General features: G+C 43.6%; 1 protein-coding gene across 1 annotated transcript in view; it reads left to right on the top strand.

Annotated features, from left to right (window-relative positions):
* The window catches only part of LOC311110138 (interferon-induced very large GTPase 1-like), a 60,407-nt gene that overhangs the window by 11,404 nt on the left and 24,288 nt on the right, over positions 1-24,715 (top strand).

The following is a 24,715-nucleotide window of genomic DNA, read 5'->3' as shown; positions in this document are numbered from 1 at the left end:
TATGGGTTTAATACCAATTTTCTGTATAAATAGCCTCTAATATATATGAAAACAGACCATACATAAAAAAATTAAAACGTTTTATTGGAAAGCTGTGAGTGCTATTACAGTATATGATACAATATCAGTACTTGTAAATGTACAGCTTGTCTAAATCATATCATCAACTGATTTCAGCCAGTGTATGGCTGTGGATTGACTGCAATGTTTGAATGGAATGTTGCCAAATGTGCAGTTAATCTGAAACATTTATGGAATCATTCCTCAAACTGGCTGGCTAGCTAGCTAACAAACATACAGTGCAGATAAATTCTTCAAATTCATTATTTTACACAATACTGTATCTTATCACTGGCAAACTGGTTGACCAACTTCCTGACCAAAATGTCTGACCTTCATCCCATCCTAAGACGGTTCATGTCTATTCTAGTATTCTAATTCCTATTGATATAAGTATGTTTTCCGTGTGATGTTCAGGGGCAGAGGGACAGTGATCTGACGTTTAGCAAAAAATGTCAGAAATGTCATAAAATGAAATAATTTGATGGATTTACAACTTTGGTACAGTAAACATGTGGTATACATTTTGAACAGTTGGGTCTATCAACCTTGGGGGAAAAAGCATATGAAATAGGTAATTGGAAGGTGAAAATCATATTTAGGATCTTACTGTTCTTACTGTACTTACTGTGCTTACTGTACTTACTGTGCTTACTGTACTTACTGTTGTTACTGTACTTACTGTACTTACTGATGTTACTGTACTTACTGTTGTTACTGTACTTACTGTTGTTACTGTACTTACTGTACTTACTGTACTTACTGTTGTTACTGTACTTACTGTGCTTACTGTTCTTACTGTACTTACTGTTCTTAATGTACGGGTCAAATTGGCCCTGAACATAAACGTGTAGGCCGAATCGAACATAAGGGAAGGGTTAAAGGAAGAAACTGTTCTTAGCAGTTCATCAAATAACACCTGTCACAATCATAGAAGGCTGTGAGGCTAGTGGCAGTAACACACAACAAAATGGAGGCTAAACTTGTAGGATATTGACCATCCCCCCCAAAAAACAAAGGCTCTCTTACCAGATAGTTGCAGATAAAAAGCTTTTATTATATTGGCATATCCATGTAGGAAAATTAAAACAAGGAAAACAAATCGGCATCAGTCAACACTTAGCAGTTTCACACAACCTTCATCGGGGCCTTGCAGCAAGGCTAGTGTTTGAGATGACATCACTGACTAACAGATACCTGCAGTATAGGATGGAAGGTGGAGTTATACCATATATACTCAATCAATCAAATGTATTTATGGGTATTCCAGCATGACAATGACCCAAAACACACGGCCAAGGCAAAAAAGGAGTGGCAAAAGAAGAAGCACATTAAGGTCCTGGAGTGGCCTAGCCAGTCTCCAGACCTTAATCCCATAGAAAATCTGAGGAGGGAGCTGAAGTTTCGAGTTGCCAAACGTCAGCCTTGAAACCTTAATGACTTGGAGAAGATCTGCAAAGAGGAGTGGGACAAAATCCCTCCTGAGATGTGTGCAAACCTGGTGGCCAACTACAAGAAATGTCTTATCTCTGTGATTGCCAACAAGGGTTTTGCCACCAAGTACTAAGTCATGTTTTGCAGAGGGGTCAAATACTTATTTCCCTCATTAAAATGCAAATCAATTTATAACATTTTTGACATGCGTTTTTCTGGATTTTTTTGTTGTTATTCTGTCTCTCACTGTTCAAATAAACCTAGCATTAAATTATAGACTAATCATGTCTTTGTCAGTGGGCAAATGTACAAAATCAGCAAGGGATCAAATACTTTTTTCCCTCACTGTATATATTTTGAAATATTTGTATAATACAGTAGGATGAATCCCCCCATCCCCCCCCCCCCCCCTCAATCTATCTTATATTATATAATCATACCATTGACCTTTTCTCTGTTTACAGACTTTGTTCAATTATTACGAAAGTATTTTACAATTAAATAATTAATCAATATTTGTTAATTGACTATATAGCGTAGCGCTATCAACAAAATGCATGAAAAGTGCTTTACAAACAAAGTTATTATTAGAATGTCATTTATGCAATTAAAATATACAATAACTATTGTTAGGGATTGTTTCTATAGCAATGAAAATAAGTTAGAGAAGTAGAGGAGGAGAGAAGGAGAGGAAGAGAGAAGGAGAGGAGGAGAGAAGGAGAGAATGAGAGAAGGACAGAATGAGAGAAGGAGAGGAGGAGAGAAGGAGAGGAGAGGAAGAGAGGAGGAGAGAAGGAGAGGAAGAGAGAAGGAGAGGAGGAGAGGAGAGGAAGAGAGGAGGAGAGAAGGAGAGGAAGAGAGAAGGAGAGGAGGAGAGAAGGAGAGGAAGAGAGAAGGAGAGGAGGAGAGGAAGAGAGAATGAGAGACGGAGAGAAGGAGATAAGGAGAGGAAGAGAGGAGAGGAAGAGAGAATGAGAGGCGGAGAGAAGGAGATAAGGAGAGGAGGAGAGAAGGAGATAAGGAGAGGAAGAGAGGAGAGGAAGAGGGGAGGAGAGAAGGAAAGGAGGAGAGAAGGAGAGAAGGAGAGGAGGAGAGGAAGAGAGGAGGAGAGAAAGAGAGGAGAGGAGGAGAGGAGAGGAGGAGAGAAGGAGAGGAAGAGAGGAGGAGAGAAGGAGAATAGGAGAGGAGAATAGGAGAGAAGGAGAGGAGAGGAGGAGAGAATGAGAGAGGGAGAGGAGGAGAGGAAGAGCAGGTTGAGAGAGTAAATAAGTTAACTGTTTTGATATTAAGTCATTCTACACCATCAACAGATTTAAACAGTCATGTTGACGCCATACATCTGAAAGCATCCCTTCACTCCTATCATGTCTGCTGTCTCTGCCAACATATTAGGTCTGACCCATCAGCTCCACAAAGTCCACATAGGTCACTCTGCCGCCACCTAGAGGGAAAATACCATTAACTGGAAGCAGAGAGGGATTAGTGAAGGAGAAGAATAATGAGTCAACTATTAACAGATAACATTTATGGTAGTACAAAGTCTCATGAACCCGACCTGTTTTGAAGGAACACATTTCATTCTCTACAGTTATAGAGCTCGGTTTACAGTCAATGTTAGCAGAGAACTTGCGTGGAAAGTTAATCTAGTCGGTCAAGAGGAAGGGGCACCGGGTGGGCTTCTCCCAGGTATGTATGGGATGAATAATTTGACATTAACATGAACTATATGTAGTTGATTGTTAAAGTGATTGTTACATGTACCACTAAAACTTAATGAAAGGTATTGCATCTTATTTATTGTTTCTGTGTCTCTACTATGTCTATTGTAATTAGGAAACGTTTTACTGTTGTTGATCAAACAGTTACTGTACTAACGTGGCATTGAAAGTGACCGTCAGTCTACCATCAAAATGGTTCCAGAGAAAATGGCAAAGATTGTTAAAGGGAAAATATACTGTGCATGTAGACAATTCAACTTGAAACTATTCAAGGAAGATTGATATGCTCTGGTGATTATTATATTGTTGATCATAATTTCATTTTCACCAAATGTATTTCAGTCCATCAAAACTATGACAACGTATGACTTGAGTCTGATTGTGACAATCATGTCAAACTGTTGTTGACAGAGCCTTATATTTAGAAATAATATTATTTGTTAATGTGTTCTTAAAATACTTTGACATATCATTGCTTTAACTAATCAGAACCATTGACAACAAGGTAACCTTGAAGGTGTACTTGCTTTCAGATGGCTTTATGATTATATGGTCAGGTACTATCAGGTACTGTACATTGTAATGTCAGTAATAGGAGTGTCTGTTATATATTTACAGACTGATGCTGTGCTGACTCATTCTTAGACCTTGTGATCACCAGGGTGATCTAGATGACATGGTCTAAACTGTGTAATAGCCTACATTTCCTCCACGTGACTCTAAATGCAGCAGGACATTGTCATGGTGATTTTACACATTCAAGTTCACAAAAATGGTATTACAATTAACATTAGGCCATAGCTTATATTTGCACTATGCCCATGTAGCACATGGGATTGTGTGAAACTCACTCCTCAAGCCTAAATTGTCCCCACTCACACAGCTGGAACGCCCTCTTGCTGTTGAGTAAATGGGTCAGGTGTTCATGAATTACCAGCCTAGGTTAATGAATCACTGTTCTCCATCAGATAAATATGGCCTAAAATGGCGGAGTGGTGATATTTAAGCAATAAGGCCCGAGGTACTGTATATGGCCAATATACCACAGATAAGGGCTGTTTTGAAACACGACACAAACAGTTACTGAGTTTAATGGCTGTGATATAAGAGAACTGAGGATGGATCAACAACATTGTAGTTACTCCACAATACTAACCTAAATGACAGAGGGAAAAGAAGGAAGCTGTACAGAATATAAATATTCCAAAACATAAATCCTGTAAAAATATATATACAGTGAGGGAAAAAAGTATTTGATCCCCTGCTGATTTTGTACGTTTGCCCACTGACAAAGACATGATCAGTCTATAATTTTAATGGTAGGTTTATTTGAACAGTGAGAGACAGAATAACAACAACAAAATCCAGAAAAACGCATGTCAAAAATGTTATAAATTGATTTTCATTTTAATGAGGGAAATAAGTATTTGACCCATCTGCAAAACATGACTTAGTACTTGGTGGCAAAACCCTTGTTGACAATCACAGAGGTCAGACGTTTCTTGTAGTTGGCCACCAGGTTTGCACACATCTCAGGAGGGATTTTGTCCCACTCCTCTTTGCAGATCTTCTCCAAGTCATTAAGGTTTCGAGCCTGACGTTTGGCAACTCAAATCTTCAGCTCCCTCCACAGATTTTCTATAGGATTAAGGTCTGGAGACTGGCTAGACCACTCCAGGACCTTAATGTGCTTCTTCTTGAGCCACTCCTTTGTTGCCTTGGCCGTGTGTTTTGGGTCATTGTCATGCTGGAATACCCATCCACGACCCATTTTCAATGCCCTGGCAGAGGGAAGGAGGTTCTCACCCAAGATTTGACGGTACATGGCGCCGTCCATCGTTCCTTTGATGCGGTGAAGTTGTCCTGTCCCCTTAGCAGAAAAACACCCCCAAAGCATAATGTTTCCACCTCCATGTTTGACGGTGGGGATGGTGTTCTTGGGGTCATAGGCAGCATTCCTCCTCCTCCAAACACGGCGAGTTGAGTTGATGCCAAAGAGCTCCATTTTGGTCTCATCTGACCACAAAACTTTCACCCAGTTCTCCTCTGAATCATTCAGATGTTCATTGGCAAACTTCAGACGGGCCTGTATATGTGCTTTCTTGAGCAGCGGGACCTTGCGGGCGCTGCAGGATTTCAGTCCTTCACGGCGTAGTGTGTTACCAATTGTTTTCTTGGTGACTATGGTCCCAGCTGCCTTGAGATCATTGACCAGATCCTCCCGTGTAGTTCTGGGCTGATTCCTCACCGTTCTCATGATCATTGCCACTCCACGAGTTGAGATCTTGCATGGAGCCCCAGGCCGAGGGAGATTGACAGTTCTTTTGTGTTTCTTCCATTTGCGAATAATCGCACCAACTGTTGTCACCTTCTCACCAAGCTGCTTGGCGATGGTCTTGTAGCCCATTCCAGCCTTGTGTAGGTCTACAATCTTGTCCCTGACATCCTTGGAGAGCTCTTTGGTCTTGGCCATGGTGGAGAGTTTGGAATCTGATTGATTGATTTCTTCTGTGGACAGGTGTCTTTTATACAGGTAACAAGCTGAGATTAGGAGCACTCCCTTTAAGAGTGTGCTCCTAAATTCAGCTCGTTACCTGTATAAAAGACACCTGGGAGCCATAAATCTTTCTGATTGAGAGGGGGTCAAATACTTATTTTCCTCATTAAAATGCAAGTCATTTTCTAACATTTTTTACATGCGTTTTTCTGGATTTTTTTGTTGTTATTCTGTCTCTCACTGTTCAAATAAACCTACCATTTAAAATTATAGACTGATCATTTCTTTGTCAGTGGGCAAACGTACAAAATCAGGGGATCAAATACTTTTTTCCCTCACTGTATATATTTCAGATAGATTGTAGATTCCATCAATGTAATTGTCTGCATCATTTCCAATCCCCCATATTTTTTTTGTATATATATATATATATATATATATATATATATATATATATATATATATATATATATATATATATATACAGTACCAGTCAAAAGTTTTAGAACACCTACTCATTCAAGGGTTTTTCTTATTTTTACTATTTTCTACATTGTAGAATAATAGTGAAGACATCAAACTATGAAATAACACATATGGAATCATGTAGTAAGCAAAAAAGTGTTAAACAAATCGAAATATATTTTATATTTTAGATTCTTCAAAGTAGCCACCCTTTGCCTTGATGACAGCTTTGCACACTCTTGGCATTCTCTCAACCAGCTTCACCTGGAATGCTTTTCCAACAGTCTTGAAGGAGTTCCCACATATACTGATCACTTGTTGGCTGCTTTTCCTTGACACTGCGGTCCAACTCATCCTAAACCATCTCAATTGGGTTGAGGTTGGGTGATTGTGGAGGCCAGGTCATCTGATACAGCACTCCATCACTCTCCTTATTGGTCAAATAGCCCTTACACAGCCTGGAGGTGTGTTGGGTCATTGTCCAGTTGAAAAACAAATAATAATCCCACTAAGCGCAAACCAGATGGGATGTATCGCTGCAGAATGCTGTGGTAGCCATGCTGGTTAACCGTGCCTTGAATTCTAAAGAAATCACTGACAGTGTCACCAGAAAAGCACCCACACACCATCACACCTCCTCCTCCATGCTTCACGGTGGGAACCACAAATGCGGAGATCATCCGTTCACCTACTCTGCGTCTCACAAAGGCACGGCGGTTGGAACCAACATTTTCAAATTTGGACTCATCAGAGCAAAGGACAGATTTCCACCAGTCTAATGTCCATTGCTAGTGTTTCTTGGCCCAAGTAAGTCTCTTCTTCTTATTGGTGTCCTTTGGTAGTGGGTTCTTTGCTGCAATTCGACCATGAAGGCCTGATTCACGCAGTCTCTTCTGAACAGATGTGTCTGTTACTTGAACTCTATGAAGCATTTATTTGGGCTACAATCTGAGGCTGGTAACTCTAATTAACTTATCCTCTGCAGCAGAGGGAACTCTGGGTCTTCCTTTCCTGTGGCGGTCCTCATGAGAGCCAGTTTCATCATAGCGCTTGTTAGTTTTTGCAACTGCACTTGAAGAAATGTCAAAGTTCTTGAAATTTTCCGGATTGACTGACCTCCATGTCTTAAAGTAATGATGGACTGTCGTTTCTCTTAGCTTATTTGAGCTGTTCTTGCCATAATATAGACTTGGTATTTTACCAAATAGGGCTATCTTCTGTATACCAACACTATCTTGTCACAACACAATTGATTGGCTCAAACTGATTGGCTCGCATTAAGACGGAAAAAAATTCCACAAATTAACTTTTAACAAGGCACACCTGTTAATTGAAATACGTTCCAGGTGACTACCTCATGAAGCTGGTTAAGAGAATGCCAAGAGTGTGCAAAGCTGTCATCAAGGCAAAGGGTGGATACTTTGAAGAATCTCAAATATAAAATATATTTTGATCTGTTTAACACTTTTTTGGGCACTATATGATTCCATGTGTGTTATTTCATAGTTTTGATGTCTTCACTATTATTCTACAATGTAGAAAATAGTAACAAAATAATGAAAAACCCTGGAATGAGCAGGTGTATCCAAACTTTTGACTGGTACTGTATATATAGATATAAATATATTTTTTGAATATATTTCCCTTTATTCTTCTCCCCTAACCCTACCACCCCTCTCCTAATTGGAGTAAACTAATGGACAACAACACTTAGGCTTCTACTTCCAGCTTATACATACTATATAAATGTACGGACACAATGTATTTTACAATAGTTATCTTTGCTTGTTTTTAATCCCGTCCTTCAGCTCCACTCAACCCCTCCCATCTATCTCTGAACACCATCCATTCTATTTGCCATACATTTTTCAACTGTGTTGTGATGTTTCACAGAAGTTCTGAACCTTTCTATTCTCATAGTTTCTACAAATTGTAAATTAAAGATAAAATGTTTTGCTAAAAGTATTATTATATTATATATCGATTGACTATGACTTTTCAGATCACCCAGTAGTGCTATATGCAGTAGTGTTGGCTCCAGGTAAATGTTGCACTTCTTCAACCATTCCTGGACCTGCGACCAAAAACATGGACAGTACAAAACAAATGGTCTAATGATTCTGTCTCTTTGTAGCAAAATCTGCAGAGCTGGAATGGTTGTATCACCCATATATAACATTATATTTGTTGCAAGAATTTTGTATAATAATTTACATTAAAAAAATTGAAGTTTTGAATCGGGCGTTGTTTTGCATAACAGTTCATAAACCATGTGCCATGGAATCGGTACATCGACAATCTTTTCCTAACTATTTTGCAATCTATATGGCACAGCTGTCCATTTTTGGTCCTTCAATGAAACTGGTATACTTTTTAATTTATCACAATTTTCTTTAGCCAATTTTGGTCTTTAATGCATTGCCGACAGACACTTTTTCAAGGGAGTAGTACACAGCGTTGTACGAGATCTTCAGTTTCTTGGCAATTTCTCACATGGAATAGCCTTCATTTCTCAGAACAAGAATAGACTGACCAGTTTCAGAATAAAGTTATTTGTTTCTGGCCATTTTGAGCCTGTAATTGAACCCACAATTGCTGATGCTCCAGATACTCAACTAGTCTCAAGAAGGCCAGTTGTATTGCTTCTTTAATCAGCACAACAGTTTTCAGCTGTGCTAACATAATTGCAAAAGGGTTTTCTAATGATCAATTAGCCTTTTAAAAAGATAAAGTTGGATTAGCAAACACAACGTGCCATTGGAACACAGGACTGATGGTTGCTGATAATGGGCCTCTGTACGCCTATGTAGATATTCCATTACAAATCAGCCGTTCAAATCACTGTTCAAATAAACCTACTATTAAAATTATAGACTGATAATTTCTTTGTCAGTGGGCAAACGTACAAAATCAGCAGGGGATCAAATACTTTTTTCCCTCACTGTAAGGCAATAAGTAGGCCATAGTGCAAAATATTTACAATTTTGTATTAACACTGGAATGATAGATGTGCAGAAGATGATGTGCAAATAGAGATACTGGGGTGCAAATGAGCAAAATAAATAACAATGTAAATAACAATATGGGGATGAGGTAGTTGGGTGGGCTAATTTCAGATGGGCTGTGTACAGGTGCAGTGATCGGTAAGGTGCTCTGACAACTGATGCTTAAAGTTAGTGAGGAAGATAAGAGTCTCCAGCTTCAGAGATTTTGCAGGTTGGTTCCAGTCATTGGCATCAGAGAACTGGAAGGAATGGCGGACAAAGGAGGTGTTGGCTTTGGGGATGACCAGTGAGATATACCTGCTGGAATGCATACTACGGGTGGGTGTATGGTGACCAATGATCTAAGATAAGGCGAGGATTTGCCTAGAAGTGATTTATAGATTACCTGGAGCCAGTAGGTTTGGCAACGAATATGTAGTGAGGGCCAGTCAAGGAGAGCGTACAGGTCACAATGGTAGGTAGTATATGGGGCTTTGGTGACAAAACGGATGGCACTGTGATAGACTACATCCAATTTGCTGAGTAGAGTGTTGGAAGCTATTTTGTAAATTACATCGCTGAAGTCAAGGATCGGTAGGATAGTCAGTTTTACGAGGGCATGTTTAGCAGCATGAGTGAAGGAGGCTTTGTTGCGAAATAGGAAGCCGATTCTAGATCTAATTTTGGATTGGAGATGCTTAATGTGAGTCTGGAAGGAGAGTTTACAGTCTAACCAGACACCTAGGTATTTGTAGTTGTCCACATATTCTAAGTCAGACCCGCCGAGAGTAGCATGGGCAAGTTGCAGCGGAGGGTGCAGAGCTGGTGGCCGGGGTAGGGGTAGCCAGGTGGAAAGCATGGCCAGCCGTAGCAAAATGCTTATTGAATTTCTCGATTCTCGTAGATTTATCGGTGGTGACAGTGTTTCCTAGCCTCAGTGCAGTGGGTAGCTGGGAGGAGGTGCTCTTATTCTCCATGGACTTTACAGTGTCCCAAAACTTTTTGGAGTTAGTGCTACAGGATGCACATTTCTGTTTGAAAAAGCTAGCCTTTGCTTTCCTAACTGATTGTGTATATTGGTTCCTGACTTCCCTGAAAAGTTGCATATTGCGGGGGCTGTTCGATGCTAATGCAGTACGCCACAGGATGTTTTTGTGCTGGTCAAGGGCAGTCAAGTCTGGGGTGAACCAGGGGCTATATCTGTTCTTAGTTCTCAATTTTTTGAATGGGCCATGCTTATTTAAGATGGAGAGGAAAGCACTTTGAAGAACATCCAAGCATCCTCTACTGACAGAATGAGGTCAATATCCATCCAGGATACCCGGGCCAGGTCAATTAGAAAGGCCTGCTTGCTGAAGTGTTTTAGGGAGCGTTTGACAGTGATGAGGGTGGTCGTTTGACCGGGGACCCATTACGGACGTAGGCAATGAGGCAGTGATCACTGAGATCCTGGTTGAAGACAGTGGAGGTGTATTTAGAGGTTAAATTAGTCAGGATGATATCTATGAGGGTGCCCATGTTTTTGGATTTAGGGTTGTACCTGGTAGGTTCCTTGATAATTTGTGTGAGATTGAGGGCATCTAGTTTAGATTGTAGGACGGCCGGGGTGTTAAGCATATCTCAGTTTAGGTCACCAACAAGCAGTACGAACTCTGAGGATAGATGGAGGGCAAGCAATTCACATATGGTGTCCAGGGCACAACTGGGGGCTGAGGGGGGTCTGTAGCAAGCGGCAACAGTGAGAGACTTATTTCTGGAAAGGTGGATTTTTAGAAGTGGAAGCTCAAACTGTTTGGGCACAGACCTGGATAGTATGATAGAGCTCTGCAGGCTATCTCTACAGTAGATTGCAACTCCGCCTCCTTTGGCAGTTCTATCTAGACGGAAAATGTTGTAGTTCGGAATGGAAATTTCTGAATTTTTGGTGGCCTTCCTAAGCCAAGATTCAGACACTGCTAGAACATCAGGGTTGGCAGAGTGTGCTAACGCAGTGAATAACTCAAACTTGGGGAGGAGACTTCTGATGTTAACATGCAAGAAACCAAGGCTTTTACGGTTACAGATGTCAACAAATGATAGCGCCTGGGGGATAGGAGTGATACTGGGGGCTACAGGGCCTGGGTTAACCTCTACATCACCAGAGGAACAGAGGAGGAATAGAATAAGGATATGGCTAAAGGCTTTAAGAACTGGTCTTCTAGTGCGTTGGGTACAGAGAAAGGGGGCAGAATAGATTCAGGGCGTTGTAGACAGACAAGGATATGAAAGGATATGAGTACAGTGGAGGTACACCTAAGCATTGGGTAACTATGAAAGAGATAGCATCACTGGAGGTACCGATTGAGCCGGTCTCCGCGTGTATGGGGGGTGGGACAAAGGAGCTCTCTGAGGCTGGTTGAGCTGAACTTGGGGCTCTACAGTGAAATTGTATAATAAGAACGAACCCAAACAGCAATAGGCTAGGCATATTGACATGGGGAGAGAGGCATAACGCAATCACAGGTGTCAGAGGTGGGACAAAGTCATTGTTATGCAAGTCACAAGTAAGTCTCAAGTCTTTGCCCTCGAGTCCCGAGTCAAGTCGAGTCAAAGATGAGGCAAGTCCCAAGTCGAGTCAAAAGTCAAAGCCATCAAGTCTCAAGTCGAGTCCAAAGTCCTACCATTTTAGTTTCGAGTCATTTCAAGTCCTCTTACCACAGAAATAAAATGTATACAAATCATGTATGTCTGTAAGATTTGTATTTATTTAAACCTTTTTATACAATAACATTAATCAAATACAGCAAAAAACATAACATTTAATTTTCACAAAAAAAATGCTTGTATTTGAACAGCATATTGCACTAGAACAATGCAGAGAGAGAGAGAGAGAGAGAGAGAGAGAGAGAGAGAGAGAGAGAGAGAGAGAGAGAGAGAGAGAGAGAGAGAGAGAGAGAGAGAGAGAGAGAGAGAGAGAGAGAGAGAGAGAGAGAGAGAGAGAGAGAGAGAGAGAGAGAGAGAGAGAAAATGGTTTACGGGGAAGGACAAACACCAAAGCTCTGGAAGTAAAAACAGTGTGGGAACCTGCACTGCAAATGAACAGATCTTACTCCATGTGAAACTCCTACCACAGGAGAGAGAGAGCTGTGTGGACAGGTGATGAGCAGAGAGTGAGTGTGTGTGCGCGCATGCGTGCTGTGGACAGGTGGAGGGAGGCCCCTATACTGCATTGCATTTGCAAAAGATCAAATTGGCCAAAAGTCTGTCAGTCATTTGTGCACGATGGGGACGCAGAATGATGCCACCATGGCTGAAAACTCGCTCCACTGGAGCACTAGAAGCAGGCACTGCCAAGACTCGGATGGCTACTTGAAAGAGTGAAGGAAGAGTCTTACTGTTCAGTGCCCAGAACAAAAGGGCATTCTGTCCTTCTGCCATGTCAATGTAGTGACTTAGCTGTACTGCTGGTGGGGTCCCAACATCCCTTTTCTGCCTCTTATGGTATGCAGCAAACAGCCCTTCTCCTTCCATGTCCTCTAGTTCTTCTTCAGCAGGCACCGGCACAGGCTGCTCTGTCTCTGCAGCATCTTGCAGGATCAATTCTAAAAATAAAAATAAAAACGTGTCACAACAGCAGAAACAAAAGAGCCCTTATTTCTGATGTTGATGATACTGTTCAAGACTGAAATTTTTTATTATTGTTAAAGTCAGATTAATATCACATTAGATCCTATATCAGATTAAGATCAAATTATTGTACGTTGCATTTAAGTTGCATTGCAAGTCAATAATATTTACCTTTAACTCGTTGTGCCACCTCTGCCTTGATGTCACGGTTGACCAGCACATGGGGCTCAATCCACAGCAGACAAAAGGCTGGATCCAAGGCAGCTGCTTTCAGGTAGACTGTGTCTGAAAAGGGGACAGTGATCCCTTCTTGAGACTGGGCCATTTTTACATTAATGAAGATCCCAAGAAATCTTTTTTTCAGGGATGCCTGCAGACCTCTGACCAGGCCACTCAGGAAACGAACTTGAGGCTTCAGCTTCTCAAGATGGTGATTGAGGGACAAGATGGATGGAACAACTGCACTGATTGTAATGACTTTCTCCCCCTGTGTCAAATCAGTTGCTTCTCCGAACGGTTTTAAGATGTCCACCAACTCCTTCAGCAGATTCCACTCTCGTGGTGTGAATGACAGTTCTTTATGCCCGGCCTTCTCAAGAACTGCGCAGAGCTTTTGCTGATCACAATGAAGGACTGCTTTTACCTGCCGCAGTGTGGAATTCCACCTCGTGCTCACTGCAGCAGGGATGCCTCTGTGCTCCCCAAATTCACCATCGAAGATGTCTTTAAACGTTGTGCTTGTGTGGAGCAGGGAGCTAAGTTTTGATAACTTGGAGAGAGAAGGACATGCCGCTTTTGTTTCTTTCAAACCGTCTCCCACAACCAGCTGCAATGTGTGTGCAAAACACTGCAGGCGCTGTTTCTTTGCCATAGCAGCATCGACGGTTTGCTGGTCTTCTTGGGTTAAGTCATGCCATAGCTCAGGATCATCAAGATTATCTCCAGCATCTTCATCTTCCTCCTGTTCGCTGGGGAAGCAGACTGTAAATGCCTTGCGCATGTTAGCAGCATTGTCACTAATTATATAGTCCAATTTAGCTTTGATGTTGTATTCATCACATATTGCCTCAAATTGGTCACAGATTCGCTCTGCTGTGTGAGAGCCTTTGAAGCGGTTGCAGGCCAAGAGATTAGTCTTTAGCTGTACCCTCTCTGCATCTCGCTCCATCCAGTGCACAGTGACACCAAGGAATCCCCTCATCTTTCGATCAGACCAAATGTCCACAGTGACTGAAACATGGTCAGTGTTGCTCAATTGAGTTTTTAACTTTGACCGTCTCTCCTCAGCAAGGCTCTCTGTTTTTGTGGTCAGCGTTCGGCGACATACTGGGGTATACTTGCTGTCCAGCACAGCCAGAAAGTGACGAAAGCTCTTATTTTCCACAATAGACAGAGGGAAATTGCAATCAATAATCAAGTCAGACAGTATCGCATTGGAGATGGCCTTCTGCTGTGGGTGGGTCAGGCTGTAACGCCCTACACGAGTGTCAAGGAATTGTGAGATTGAAGGCTGTTGTGGTTCATCTACGATGATTTTGTTCATCTGGTATTCTTCATACCTGTAACAGAGAAGAATATGAAACAGATGTCAGAAAATCCTTTACAGCCACACATGTTGTATTTGAAACTACTCTTTACTCATATCAATGTTGTTGTGTTAATATTCATTGCCTATTGTACACTACGGTTTACGATAATACATTTCAGTGTCAGTGTATGCAATATTAAGAATATTTTCACTGCTTCAAAATTCATAAGAAAGCCCTTTCCCTCAAGAAACTGAAGTCATATGCTTTATAGCAGTGGTTTTCAAAGTGGGGACGGGGACCCTTGGGTGCCGCGAGGGGGTTCTAGGGGGGCCATGGCAAGTTGGCATGAAAAGTATAGAAAAACAAAATAATTGAATAAATTAAATAACTAAAGTAAACCAAATTAAACCAAAAATAAGCTAAACAATATTCCCATTAGTTAAGAACTGCACTATAATAATCTATTGCATCTCTGAACATTACTACTATAATCGTTATTATTTTATTATATACTGTATATATCCCAGTGGTGCGCTGCCTCACAGACCTACTGTAGACTACGGTAGCACTCTGTCCATGCGCTGTCTGCTGTTTGGGCATGATATGAAAAGGGAAGGCTAATGGTGGATCTACTGTGACTGTGTTATCATTTTCCTCTTTACAATGTATACGTCTTACTATGTTTCCTGTTGTACTTGGATGGGTTTAGGGATGCACCAACTACATCCGAGTTGTGAAAGGGGGTGCATTCATTGTTTAATTGTGATATTTTGTCTTCAGCGACAGTTCAGCTTAGTTGTGATTAACCAAAATTACATAAACGACCTCAATGAGGCAGCACACCAGCAACTCTGAAACTGAATTCTAAAACGCTTAACGTGAAAAACGCTTAACGTTGCTTAATGCTTAATATACTAAGACAGTAATATTATAAGACCAAACTCTGCAAATATCATATTAATAAAGCATACTATGTACAAAACATCAGATGAGCCCAGAATACATAGTAGCCTACATAAGACATGTTAAGCCTTTTCTTATAATGGTTTTCTATGGGAGGAAAACACTTAACGTGTTGTTAAACGTGTTTGCGTTCATATTCTGGCCTCATCTGATGTTTTGTACATTTAGTATACTTTATTAATATGATATTTATAGTTTGGTCTTTTAATATTACTGTCTCAGTATATTAAGACACGTTAAGCCTTTTCTTATAATAGTTTTCTATGGGAGGAAAACGCAACGTGTTATTAAACGTGTTTGCGTTCATATTCTGGGCTCATCTGATGTTTTGTACATAGTATACTTTATTAATATGATATTTACAGAGTTTGGTCTTTTAATAACACTGTCTTAGTACATTAAAGAACGTTAAGCGTTTTTCACGAAAGCGTTTTAGAATGTCCATATAATAGCAGTTCAAAAATCCATATTTTTGTAAGCATGAACCAGCAAGGGAGATGTGCGTTTGTCTCGTTGATACAGTAAATATGCAGCAGCTAGCTAGTAAGTTACGGTACATCCGATAAGGTGCGTAGCATTCGTTCAAAACTTACCTTTCTTTGTGCAACTTCAGGTGTCGAACAAAGTTGGACGTTGTGGCAGCTCCGTCTGTAATCTTCGATCCGCATGTTTTGCAGATTGCAACTCGTTTTTTGTCGACTACCTCGTAATTTTTATAGCCAAACCAAACTATCTTCGGTATCATTTTGACAACTGGCGCGTTGTTGCTTGATGTGCTTCATTGGTTGTCTTGCAATGTGCCTGCTTAGATGCTGTCGAATTAAAACAACGTGGGACTACAGTGATTGGATAACGTGCAGGCAGCGCGCGCTCTCTGTATGCATACAGGTGGATGGTGCACATTTTTTTCACAGATGCAGATAAACGGAGAGCGGCGCGGCCGTGTGAAATTTTTTTTCCCCAGTTTTCATGGGAAGTAGCAAGTCTTCTCGAGTCATAAGGCGCAAGTCCAAGTGAAGTCACGAGTCATTGATGTTAAAGTCCAAGTCGAGTTGCAAGTCTTTGTACATTTTGTCGAGTCGAGTCTGAAGTCATCAAATTCATGACTCGAGTCTGACTCGAGTCCAAGTCACATGACTCGAGTCCACACCTCTGACAGGTGTTATTCGAGAGGGCTAAGACAACAACTGGTAATGGCGACGAAAGTTTGGGCTGAGGCTAAACAGATTAACAGGATGGGGTGCCGTGTAAAGGAACAGTCCAGCAGGCATTAGCTGTGTAGCCAATAATAATAATATGCCATTTAGCAGACGCTTTTATCCAAAGCGACTTACAGTCATGTGTGCATACATTTTTACATATGGGTGGTCCGGGGGATCGAACCCACTACCCTGGCGTTACAAGCACCATGCTCTACCAATTGAGCTACAGAGGACCATAAGGTCCAGTGAACAGCACTATGTAAGTCCGGGAGCAGATCGTAGGCTGCTAAAGCACAGGCGAGCAGGAGGCACGGCTGTTGATTGTGCGTGCTAGCGGGCCGGGGCTAGCAGATGTTGAAACCACATCAGACGTAGTGTATGTGTCGCTCAGGTGGGTGTCTAGGGTAAATGGTTGGGGACCATTCAATCATGATAGGACAAGAAATAACTCAACTATATCATTTATTTTAAAATGTAAATCCCATATCTGCACAAAATTGAAAGCTCTCTCACACAACCCCTGCTCGCAGACACCAATGGGCTCTGGTATTCGCAACCATTTCCTTTTTCACTCACTTAACTCCACACTTTTCAAAACACAAAAACACACACCCCACCTTCCATCACAATACATCCGCACATACTGTACTTTCTAGGTGCTCTGTTTGTGTCACGGTTTACTAAGCCAGAACCCAGAAGCAGACCAGGACAAGGTGAGTTGAAACGAAGGTGAGTATTTCTTTCACAGATTCAAAAAAACGATGTAGAATAATCCAGGGGACAGAGCGGACGGCGGAGATGAGTTGGTGGAGGTGCAGTGGTAGATCCAAGAATGGCTCGGCAGCCGCCGACAACCAGGCAGGGTTGGGTGAAGGTTCCTGGAGATTGACTGCAGATAGAAACAAAACGGAGGTAAGTACACGGCAAGCCAACAAGGTGCAAAACAACAAAACTAACGCTAGAAACTCCAAGGCTGATACACTGACAAACATACTGTTCATGGCTAACGATCCGGCAGGGAATGGATGTCAGGTCAGGGCTTAAGAAGGGTGATGATCAGGACCAGGTGTGCAGACCGCTGATGAGATGCATGTGCGGTTAATCGGGAGATCTCCCGCCTAGCAACGTCGCCCGGCAACCAGGCCGGGAGCGTTCACGAACCCTCAGGAAACTGGAGATTCCGAGCAGAAAAATGGCAACACAGGCAGGAACCGACTCAGGATGCAGGGTTCATGACAGTACCCCCCCTCCGACGAACGCCACCGGGCAGACTACCCGGAGCGCCAGGATGGAGGCGGTAGAAGTCACGAAGGAGGTCAGCATCCAGGATCTGGCGCCGAGGAATCCAACTCCTCTCTTCAGGACCATACCCCTCTCAGTCCACGAGATACTGGAAACCCCGGCCCCGCCGTCTGGAATCCATAATGCGGCGCACCATGTAGGCAGGACCACCTCCGATCATCCGAGGGGGAGGAGGAGGAGGCGGAGGGGGTAACAGAGGACTGAGGAGAACAGGCTTGAGGCAGGAGACATGAAAGGTGGGATGGACTCTGAGCGTTCTAGGTAACTTGAGTCGAACCGCCACAGGATTGATCACCTTCTCCACCACAAACGGACCAATGAACTTCGGTGACAGTTTCTTAGACTCAGTCCGCAGAGGAAGATCCTGTGTGGCCAACCAGACCCTATCTCCGATGGTATAGGTGGGGGCGGGAATCCGGCGACGATTCGCCTGGAGCTGATACCGGTCAGAAACTCTAAGGAGGGCCTTTCTGGCCCGATGCCAGGTCCGGTGGCAACGACGAATGTGGGCCTGAACAGAGGGCACTGAGAGATCCTTCTCCTGAGATGGAAACAAGGGAGGTTAGTAGCCATACAGGCACTGGAAGGGAGACATCCCAGTGGCAGATGTAGGGAGAGTATTGGGGGCATACTCAACCCAAGGCAACTGAGAGACCCAGGAGGTGGGGTTGGAGGAGACAAGGCAGCGTAGCGTGGATTCCGTCTTCTGGTTGGCTCTCTCCGCCTGACCATTAGATTGGGGGTGAAAACCAGATGTGAGACTGACTGTAGCTCCAATGGCCAAACAGAAAGACTTCCAGACAGCAGAGGTAAACTGAGAGCCACGGTCGGAAACTATGTCACTGGGCAACCCGTGGACCCTAAAAACCTCCCTAACCAGGATCTCGGACGTCTCAGAGGCCGAGGGAAGCTTGGAAATGGGCACAAAGTGGGCGAACTTGCTGAATCTGTCCACGATAGTCAGAATGACCGTGTTCCCCTCAGAAGAGGGCAACCCAGTGACAAAGTCCAGGGCCAGATGCGACCATGGTCGCCGGGGAATAGGGAGGGGGTGAAGTAGTCCAGAGCTGGGCCGGTTGGCACTCTTATTCTGCGCACACACTGGACAGGCAGCAACAAACCTCCGAGTATCTTCTCCCATGGCCGGCCACCAAAATCGTCTGCGAAGTAACGCCATCGTCCGGGCCACGCCAGGGCGACAAGCCATCTTGCTGGCGTGGGACCATTGGAGGACAGCAGAACGAACCGACTCAGGCACAAACAAACGACCGGGTGGACCGTTACCGGGACCGGGCTGCGTCCGAAGGGCCGCCATAACCTCCTCCTCAATCCTCCACATGACTGCTCCCACGACACAGTTCCGGGGAAGAATCGTCTCGGTCTTGGCCCCACTCTCCTCCGTCTTGGAGAACATCCGGGACAAGGCGTCCGCCTTGCCGTTCTTAGACCCAGGTCGGAACGTCAGGGAAAAATTAAAGCGTCCGAAAAACAAAGCCCACCTGGCCTGACGGGAGTTGAGACGTCTAGTCGATTGCACGTAAGCAAGATTCTTGTGGTCGGTCCAGACAATAAACGGTTGCTCCGCCCCCTCCAACCAGTGGCGCCACTCCTCCAAGGCAAGCTTCACCGCGAGAAGCTCCCGGTTACCCACATCGTAGTTCCTCTCCGCAGACGAAAGATGACGAGAGTAGTAGGCGCAGGGATGGAGTTTCCCGTCAGTGGAGCATCGCTGGGACAGGATGGCGCCAACCCCCACATCAGACGCATCCACTTCCACGACGAACTGACGGGCCGTGTCAGGTTGAGAGAGAATCGGTGCGTTGGTGAATCGCCTCTTCAAATCCAGGAACGCTCGGTCCGCCTCAGGGTTCCAACTGAAGGTCCTGGTACTGGAAGTCAGGGCAGTTAAAGGAGCGGCCACACGGCTGTAATCCCGGATGAATCTGCGATAGAAATTCGCAAACCCCAGAAACCTCTGGAGCTGCAATCTCGTACCGGGCTGGGCCCATTCCAGAACGGCCCTAACCTTCTCCTGGTCCATCCTGATCTCTCCCCTGGAGATGATGTACCCGAGGAAGGATGTAGTGTGGCCGTGAAATTCGCACTTCTCGGCCTTCACGAACAGGCGATTCTCCAACAATCGCTGCAGAACCTGCCTGACATGCTGGACGTGGCTGGAAGGTTCCTTCGAGAAGATAAGAATGTCATCCAGGTAAACAAACACAAAGAGACTGATCATATCTCTCAGGACGTCATTCACCATACTCTGGAACACTGCTGGAGCATTGGTCAGTCCAAACGGCATCACCTGATACTCGAAGTGACCCATCGGTGTATTGAAACCCGTCAACCACTCGTCCCCCTCTCTGATCCGGACCAGGTGATACGCATTGCGTAGGTCTAGCTTGGTGAACACAGTAGCACCCTGTAAGGAGTCGAAGGCAGAGCTCATCAAGGGCAGGGGATACTTGTTCTTGACCGTGATATCATTCAACCCCCGATAATCAATACACGGTCGAAGAGAGCCATCCTTCTTACCCACAAAGAAGAATCCTGCCCCCAGGGGTGATGATGAGGGACGAATGAGACCAGCCGCTAGGGACTCCTTGATGTAGGTCTCCAAAGCCTCACGTTCAGGTCGGGAGATGCTGTATAACCGTCCCTTGGGATAGACAGCTCCAGGGAACAGGTTTATGGCACAGTCATATGGTCGGTGGGGAGGGAGTGACAGAGCCCTCTGCTTACTGAACACTTCCCCCAAATCGTGATATGTCTCGGGAACCAGGGACAAATCTGGGGGTCTAGCCTAAATCACCTGACTGGGAACAGAATGGGAACAGGCAGTCTTGAGGCAGTTAGCATGACACTCAAGGCTCCAACTAGTTACCTTGCCAGTCACCCAATCGAACGTGGGATTGTGTTCTTTCAGCCAGGGGTATCCAAGGACCAGAGGAACATGGGAAGAAGGCAGAATGAAGAATGAGATCACCTCAGAATGATTCCCTGACAACAGCATCTTAACCGGTTCAGTCCTCATCGTGATACGTGCCAGACTACTGCCGTTCAGAGTGGTAGCTTCAATGGCTTCCGGTAATCGCTCCTTGGAAAGCCCCAGCTGTTCCACCACTTCGGCATCAATAAAGCTTCCATCGGCACATGAATCGACGAAAGCGTTAATCGCTAGACTCTGATTCCTGTTCATGAGGGTAGCCGGGAAACGGGGTCTGACAGAGGTATTGAGAGGTTGATACTGGCTCGCTAAAAGTCCTCCCAACTTTAGCGAGCCGAGCAGTTTGACGACCGCCGGGAACAAGTGGACGGGCCCCATTGCTTCTCCCTCCTTCTCTCTCGAACTCGGTTATCCACCCGAATAGACAAGGCTACCAAGCTGTCCAGGTCACTAGGCTCCGGATAGGAGATCAACTCATCCTTGAGCTGCTCCGACAGCCCCTGGTAAAAGACCGCTTGCAGAGACTCCTCATTCCACCCACTCTCCACAGCCAAAGTCCTGAACTCGATCACGAAGTCGGCAACGCTGCGAGTTCCTTGGCGAAGCGAAAACAGGCGCCTAGCTGCGTCCATACCTCGAACGGGATGGTCAAATAGCTTCCTCATCTCGGCCGTGAACTCCTGGTATGAGGCCATGCAGGTGTCCTGTTGTTCCCAAACAGCTGAAGCACACTCCAGAGCTCGACCACGCAGCAACTCAATGACAAAGGCTATCCTAGCCTTGTCTGTGGCATAAGAGTGGGGCTGTAGATCGAACACTAATCCACACTGCATAAGGAAAGAACGGCATCTTCCCAACTCCCCCTCAGGAAGGGCACAGCTCCAGAAGCGGCAGGCGAGATGGGTGAAACCGGTTGTGGATTCTTCACCGGCAAACTGAGCTGAGCCTGGACCTTCGTCAGACTGGTAGAAAAGTTCCGAACGGACAAAGCGATCTCCTGTAGCGCCGTGCTATGTTGTCCCAACATCTTCTCCTGATGGGTAATGGCATGGCGAACAGAGTCCAGGTCCGCTGGGTTCATTTCTGGCCGTATCGTTCTGTCACGGTTTACTAAGCCAGAACCCAGAAGCAGACCAGGACAAGGTGAGCTGAAACGAAGGTGAGTATTTATTTCACAGATTCAAAAAAACGATGTAGAATAATCCAGGGGACAGAGCGGACGGCGGAGATGAGTTGGTGGAGGTGCAGTGGTAGATCCAAGAATGGCTCGGCAGCCGCCGACAACCAGGCAGGGTTGGGTGAAGGTTCCTGGAGATTGACTGCAGATAGAAACAAAACGGAGGTAAGTACACGGCAAGCCAACAAGGTGCAAAACAACAAAACTAACGCTAGAAACTCCAAGGCTGATACACTGACAAACATACTGTTCATGGCTAACGATCCGGCAGGGAATGGATGTCAGGTCAGGGCTTAAGAAGAGTGATGATCAGGACCAGGTGTGCAGACCGCTGATGAGATGCAGGTGCGGTTAATCGGGAGATCTCCCGCCTAGCAACGTCGCCCGGCAACCAGGCCGGGAGCGTTCACGAACCCTCAGGAAACTGGAGATTCCGAGCAGAAAAATGGCAACACAGGCAGGAACCGACTCAGGATGCAGGGTTCATGACAGTTTGCTGTGTTTTTAACTGTGTTGATTCTGAGTACTGTTGTGTTCCAGTTCCTTATATTTGAAGATAATTATCCTTCTAATGCTTTCTTATCTATTTATAAAATACTATAAAAAGAAAGCTGAATACTAATTATTTTACAACATTCCCTGTCTTGAATGGTACAGTGTAGTTGTAGTTTATTTCTTTATCAATTGTAGTATTTTATTGTTTTCCTATATATATTTTTTTCATTACAATCCCTACCATAGACAGTATGGGTGTTCCATTATTCGACTCCTCTATGGGAACTTTGTAATATTTAGAATAGCCATGGAGTGGTCTTGGTGTCTCGGAACATTTGGTTATCAAGATACAGTCGAGAGCTACACATTTCCCTTTTAATCTATTCTCCTTAAAGTTGGGTACATAACTTTGTGCCGTTCTGCAATTTCTTTCGGGAACTGATCATGAATTCCTATTTTCGTGCCAGCGAGTCTTTCACACAGGCCTTAAACCATTATTTTATCTTTAAATAATGCAAATGTGCTAACGATTGGGCGCTCATATCTCTGTCCTAAACGGATTACACGTTCGAGTTGGATTTTGTTGACAACATCGCCTGGGATCTTTATCGCTGTATGAAATAATTATTTCACCACGATTTCAGGACTTTTTCCTTCTTTTTATTGGATAACAGATTTTCTCTCATAGATCTAGTCTGTATATCAATTAAGGCTTCTCTCAGAAACATGTTCTCCTTTTCAAGTTCATTAACGTCCGTTTCGGTCGTATTGACTGCACCTTTTAGCTTGTCTGTTTCTTTCTCCATTGTCGTAACTTTTTCGTCACTCATCTTGAGGCTCGCCTTCATCTCCTTTATATCTTTACTGACTAATTCAAGTTTATCATTTATCGACTTCAACAAATCGGTTTCCACCCTTACCATTCCGGGTGGTGAAAAACATAAATCGTCTGGAGTCACGTTTTCTTTTGGGGATTGGTTCTCCATGTTTACTCTCTGTCATGTTTGGTTGTTGTTTGTTTTGGTAATATTAGTCGATACATTTGTCTTATAATTTGTTTTGTGTAGTTATCCAGATTGAAGGTTATTACCCCCGAGTATGTGGAATGAAGTGCTAATATACAGTACCAGTCAAAAGCTTGGACATTGTTTTTTACTTTGTAGAATAATAGTGAAGACATCAAAACTATGGGGGTATAAAGAAGATAGCCCTATTTGGTAAAATACCAAGTCCATATTATGCCAAGAACAGCTCAAATAAGCTAAGCTAAGAGAAACGACAGTCCATCATTACTTTAAGACATGAAGGTCAGTCAATACGGAAATTGTCATGAACTTTGAAAGTTATTTCAAGTGCAGTCGCAAAAACCATCAAACTGGCTCTCATGAGGACCGCCACAGGAATGGAAGTCCCAAATGAATCCCAAAGGAATGGAAGCTGGTTGAGAGAATGCCAAGAGTGTGCAAAGCTGTCATCAAGGCAACGGATGACTATTTGAAGAATCTCAAATATAACATTTTATTTTCATTTGTTTAACACTTTTTTGGTTACTACATGATTCCATGTGTGTTATTTCATAGTTTTGATGTCTTCACTATTATTCTACAATGTAAAAAAATTTAAAAATAAAGAAAAACCTTTGAATGAGTAGCTGTGTCCAAACTTTTGACTGGTACTGTATAGTCGAAGTTACAGATATTGAATATTAGGTTTTTATCTTGAGGCGATCTTCATCGCTGTGTTCAGTCCGCCATCTTGGTCTGCCGCTCTTACATGACAGGGCCTGTTTTAAACATGCATCCTGTTTCCAACAAGACACTTAAGTAATACTGCAAAAAATGTTGCTAGGAAATACACTTTTTGTTATGAATACAAAGCGTTATGTTTGAGGCAAATCCAACACAACACATCACTGAGTACCATTCTTCAAATTTTCAAACATTGTTGTGGCTGCATCATGTTATGGGTATGGTTGTCATCGACAAGGACTAGGGAGTTTTTTTGGGATAAAAAGAAACGGAATACAGCTAAGCACAGGCAAAATCTTAGAAGAAAACCTGTTTCAGTCTGGTTTCCAACAGACACTGTGAGACGAATTCACCTTTCAGCAGGACAATTCTTGAGTGGGCTAGTTACAGTTTTGACTTAAATCGGCTTGCAAATCTATGGCAAGACTTGAAAATGTCTGTCTAGCACAGGAGGCTGGTGGCACCTTAATTGGGGAGAACAGGCTTGTGGTAATGTCTGGAGCGGAATAAGTGGAATGTTATCAAATACATCAAACACATGGTTTTCATGTGTTTGATGCCATTCTATTTGCTCCATTCAGGCCA

Source organism: Coregonus lavaretus (genome assembly GCF_964263955.1).
Source record: "Coregonus lavaretus genome assembly, contig: SUPER_35_unloc_2, whole genome shotgun sequence".
In the NCBI taxonomy this organism is placed as follows: Eukaryota; Metazoa; Chordata; class Actinopteri; order Salmoniformes; family Salmonidae; genus Coregonus; species Coregonus lavaretus.
This window is presented reverse-complemented; position numbering and strand designations above follow the sequence as displayed.